Source organism: Mycena indigotica, assembly GCF_014461135.1.
Source record: "Mycena indigotica strain 171206Taipei chromosome Unknown Mind.scaff0005, whole genome shotgun sequence".
Classification (NCBI taxonomy): domain Eukaryota; kingdom Fungi; phylum Basidiomycota; class Agaricomycetes; order Agaricales; family Mycenaceae; genus Mycena; species Mycena indigotica.
Window position 1 is genome coordinate 1,218,088 of NW_023503004.1, and position 5,844 is coordinate 1,223,931.

Genomic DNA, 5,844 nt, shown 5'->3' on the forward strand with positions numbered 1-5,844 from the left:
CGTCGATCTCCAAGAGCTGCACGAGTTCCTCAAGGAACAGATCAAGTACGCTCAGGAGCAATACAAAGAGACTGCGGACCGGAAACGCATTCCGGATCCGTCTCCGTCTATTGGTGATGAAGTCTTTATCTCGACCAAGTACATCAAGACCAAGCGTCCGACTCCAGAGTTCTCGGAAACGCATTTTGGTCCCTTCGAGATCATCGGAAAGCCCAGTGCTGCGTCCTATCAAGTCCGTCTCCGAAATCCCTTTCTCAAGTCCATCCCGTCTTTCACGTTTCCCAAATCGAAATCCACACACCCAACAAATTCCCTGGTCGAAGAGCCACCGCCTGCGGCAATTGAAGTCGATGGAGAAGAACATTTCGAAATCAAACAAATCGTTGACTCCAAGATTGATCGCCGTTTCAAGGGTCCGGCTCGACTCCGCTACCTGGTCGAATGGCTTGGTTACGAGAACACTGACGAACAATTCACTTGGGTTGGTGCACCTGACTTGGAAGCTGAAGAGTATATCGAATCCTTCCATCGTCAATACCCCAACAAGCCTAAGTTGGACTAACGTCACTCAACTCAAATCTCACTCCGTTCCGGATCTTCGAGATAAGGAATTTATGATTCTATTTACATTATACTTCTAATATTGTCATGTTTTCGATTCCGCCCCGAGGCGTCTCCGACTCCGCTATTCGGCTCTTCCTTTCCCCTTGTCAACCTTCGTCGGGGGCTCCTCGTCCACATCCATTGCGTCATCTTCCTCGACTTCTTTCCCTTCCTCCTCGTACGGCTCGCCCTCTGCGTCCACGGACTCCGAGTCCGTCCTGTCCCGAGTCCGCCACCGATGGCCTTCCTCCTGGATGAACGCGTCCCAGTGATCGAGGGTCTTCTCGATACCTTGGACGTGCTCGGCCACCTCTTGCGCCGTTGTTGCCAGGTTGATTCCGCCCGGCGTCGTGGCGAATCTCGGCCAAGGTTTTGCAACCCCATGACCAACCGTCCGAGTTGCTCATGGTCTTGGGTTTGGCGTACCAACAGGTCGGCCAGTACCGCGGAAGCGCCGCGTTGCTGAGCGTCGGAATCGACGACTCCGCAGGCGTCTCCGGGTACTTCCTCCTCCTCCTCGACCACTCTTGGCACCACTCGGATCTTGATGGCCCCGCAGCCGTCTTTTTCTTCGCCTTCTCTTTTGTCATCCCGGCCTCCTTCTCGTCTTTGCGGAAACGCAGGGGCGGGGTGCCGTCCTCACAACGTGCCTTGAGTTTTCGGCACCTTTCGCAAGACATCTTGCCGTGCCAGGTGGTATTGGCCTTCGGCACGCGCCATACGCACGGGACGCCAGCCTTGATGCATTTGAGGCATTTCTCTGCCAGATCGGGTCAGGATTATATTTCAAAATCAATTTTGGCACTTACTTTCGCCCTCTTCATCTACTCCCGCAATCGACCCATCGGTCTGGGCTTCTTCGGCGTTCTCGGGATTCTCGCCTCGAGCCTCGACTCGGCTAATGATCTGGGCCTCGGCGGCCTCGCGATCACCACGTGTAAGTGGGCCTAGACCCTGGCGTAGCCTAGCCTGTACTCGGCCTCGGGCTTGCTCGGCTCGGCGTCTCTGCTTCGCCGCTTCGCCTCCTCTCTCCGTCTCCGCCTAGCCTCGGCCCGCTCCTGCTCCTCGGCCCGGCGTTGATGCTCACGGTAACCCAGTGAGATCTGCTCGGCCATCTCCTCTTCGTTATATTGCAGCGGTGCCACGATTGACCCGCGCTCGGATGACGACTCCGATATGCGCTCGTGGTTCGCTGGGTCTTTCGGGTCGTACGGTAACGACTCCCCGTCTTGTGTTGGTGGCTCAGGGGCCCCGTATCGCGGTGACGGAGAACCAAGTTCTCTCTCCGCAGGTCCTCCATCTGTTCCCGCATCTCTACCTGTGGGCCAAGCGTCCCATCAGGCAGGACGTCAGCCAGAGCCCGCGCTACCTCCACATCCACCCAATCTCCTACCCTCTCCGTCTCCGAGATCGTCGATACCGCCTCGACGTCTTCCGCGAATAGGTTGGGCTCGTATCGATCTTCTCGCTGTCTTGCGACATGGTGGTGTGGGTAAAAGATGGAGAGATTGATGTCAATCCGGTGACGTGCTTCTTGTCACCCCTTTCCTTTTCCGTCCTTCTTGCTATTATCACGTTCTCACCGGCTTCCTCGGTGATCTCGGCCTCTCCGGCTTTCGACTCAAAATTTTCACAAGTCCAACTCTGACTCCGACACATTTCGATTCCGACTCCTACCTCTACGACCATTGCTCCTGTTTCTTGTGGGCAAGAAACGCAAGAGGGGGATACTGTTATATCCGTGCCGACTCCGGCATCCGTCTCCGATATCCGTCTCCGGTATTTGGTTTTTACGCAATGAAGATTTACTGAGCGTTTCCAATTACTCCGACTTATGATCTATGCAATCATCTATGCCTTGTTCCTCGTATGCAACTCCTCTTCTACTTTACTTGACTTTGTTCTAATCTTGTTACTTACTTTGTTATACCTTATTCCGTTTCCGTTACTTCTCGTACTATAAATACTTTGATGTATTATCACGTACTTCAGTTTGTAAATTAACGTTGCTGGTCTCTATCTCCCAGCGTCGTCTCGACTCCGCTCTTCTCCTCTTGTCTTGTCTTGGTCAACTGGAAGCCCCGGTCACCCAATCATCCTTCTGTGGTGTTCCGCCCCAAGTGCTCTACGACTTCGATTCCGTCTCCGACTTCGACTCCGTCTCCGTCTCCGTCTCCGTCTTCGTCTCCGTCCCTTTGGTCGACACGGCACTTAACACATTCAATTTGCCTGCAAGGAGAGATGCAGCAAGACTCTGGCGGGAACGATTCGAATGCGATACGTCTGCAGTCGAGGCGGGACTGGCGGGGAAAAGTCACACAAGAAGAAAGACGCTCAACGCAAGTCGAAAAAAGAACGCAAGATAATTGGCTGTCAGGCATCGCTGGTTGTCAAAGTCTACGAGGGCACCTCTTGCATGCTCGGCTGGCTATTCAACTCGCATGACCATGACGGTGGTGTCGACAACCTGCCTTTCACTCGAATACCCAAACCGGTCCGGGAAATAATCGCTGGTCATGTTCGGAATGGGCTGCCTGCGTCAATGATTCTCAAGAAGCTACATGAAGGGATTTACGACCCGCACGAAGGTGTCACTGCAGCTCACGCAATCCGACAACACTTTATTGAACTGGCTAACATTCACCGCATCAAGAAACGTGTCGATGAGCAGACGATTCGAAAGCACCGCGACGATGGCGAGTCCACAGTGCGACACATTCAAGAGCTTCGTGGGCACGATGCTGTACTCTTTTTCAAGTCTCGAGCAGATCCGCCACCTCCAAACTCCGGCCTTGAGGAGGACCTCTTTCTCCTGATCCTTCAAACTCGCTGGCAGCAAAAGATGTTCCAAAAATATGGCAACAGTCTTCTGTGCATTGACGCCACGCATAATGTCACTGTCTATGCCAATCTCTTGCTGACGACACTCGTACTGTCCTATTTCGGTCAAGTGTCCGCGTTACGCGTTACACTGGCCAAAAAAGTCCCCGCCAAAAATCGCCATAAATCCAAAGAAAATTTTTTGGTCCCAAATTTCGAAAAAGTCGCGGACACTTGATTGAAATAGGACAGTAGTCCGTGATCAATGGGGCCACGGCATTCCAGTCTCTTGGACGCTTGCTTCTAAAGGCACCGAAGACACGATATATATTTTTTTCTCAAGATTCATCATGCACGGAACCCATCGACGACTCCATGCTATATTATGTCAGACTTCGACCGCGCACAGATCAATGCCTGCAAGAAGCAATATCCAACAGCATTCATTCTACTGTGCTGGTGGCATGTCCTTCGAGCCTGGGCCAAACACCTCCAGAAAACAAGCCACCCAGATGTGTGGGACATACTTCAAAAGCTTCTTCGACTTACTAGCCAGACGGAATTTGATGTCATGATGAAGAAAGTTGAAGATCTCGCGCCAGCGGCGTTCCTCGAGTATTTTCGCAACACTTGGATGGACGCAGAGATCGTCCGGATGTGGTCGGCTGTGTTCCGCACAGAACGGTCGATATTTGAAGACTGCGACACAAACATGCTCGTTGAAGCATGGCACCATCTTTTGAAGACCCACTTCCTGCTTGGCAAGCGCAACCGCCGCATGGACTTCCTTGTTCACACGCTGATCCAGGACGTGACCCCATACTTTGTACGCAAGCAACATCTTCACAAGAGTGGGTTCAAAGGCAAGAATCTTGAAGTCGAGAAGCGTCGGACAATCATTGAACGGGGCCTCTGCATTCACAATGAGGGACATTGAGGTGCTACATCTAGTTTCGTCTTCCATCTTCTTGCGTCTGATAGATCTTGACAGTCCGTTGGTGGTGGGATTTACCAAGTCGCGTCGAAGTCACACTCAGGCATCAAGTATACCGTCGATGTGGGACTGGCAAGTTGTACCTGCCTCGATTTCCCTCTGATCAAGTTGTGTAAGCACCTGTGTGCAATTGACACGCTGGTAGACCAGCGCAAACAGCCTAAATTACCGCTACCCATCTCCAGGTCCACTGTCCTGCCACTCCCACAACCATCGAGTCCAGAGTCTCAGCCCGCCAGTGACAGATCCGACCTGAGTGCCTCGCCTTCTCCTTCTCCGATGCCATCACCAGTACCTACCCCAGTGGCCGCATTCCCTTCACCTTTGCCAAGTCCAGTCCCAGATTCACCAGCTCGTAACCGACCACGATTGACACGAGTCCGCCAACAGCTACAAATCCTTTCCGCTCGGTTCGATGCCGATGATGACCCAACGATTGTTGCCCAGCCAGCTTTTGCCAACCTTGAGAAAAGTCTTGGCGAGCTTCTGAGCTGTACAACCGAGCAAAGCGCAGCAGTCCTCCCACCCAAGCAAAAAATCCCTCCAAACCAGCGAGATTGGGAGTTAACCAGGAAGGCAATGCTTCCTCCCGCAAAGAACAAGGCAAATGGGAAGCATTTGAGGGACACAAAGCGGAGGCATCGACACAGCAGTGGATCTGAAGAGGACGCTGTTCGACAGACGGCATCTGCCAGTGCCAATCAGGCATCTGCCAGTGCCAATAGTCGAGGCCGAGGTGGGCGGGGACGACGTCGGGGCGGGGGTATATGACAAATATTTCTTGACTCATCGTTTATGTCATCATTTTCGATCATCCCGCGGCTCAGCTTCCCCTGAGTTTTCTATTGCACCCAAAACGGGTTTTCACATGCAAGGGCGGAATTTCCGCAAGTTCTATTCCCAAACTCACACAGTGCAGGCTCCAGTTCTGTTAAAAATTCCATATATGGTCACGAGGCTCCACTAAATGCTCTTGTACCAGTGTCAACTCTTACAGCACAACAACACTTGCAAACAATAAACAAAGCTCCCCACCTACACAAACTTCTGCAATCAGCTATACTGTTCTGGAACAATTACAATCAACTGTGATCACTGTCACGGAGCATCACACTGTCACAGAGCATCATACCATCATGTATTGCTTGACGACAAGCTGCAGCAGCAGCATCAATAGGCAGTTAATACACTTGCAATAACTCTAATTCCCACTCTATGCATTCATGGTAGCTGTTAATGCATTATGTAAACTGTGGCAATGGTAAAGTGATCCAGATATTAATTTATTATAATTTTGGCTTACAGGAAACCAGAGGAAACCAGAGGAAACATTCTGTTCATTAATTATCTAGCTGACATTATTTGGTATGACTGGAAATTATTTCTTTATTTTATCCAGCTTACAGGAAGTCACCTAGTGCTTGATA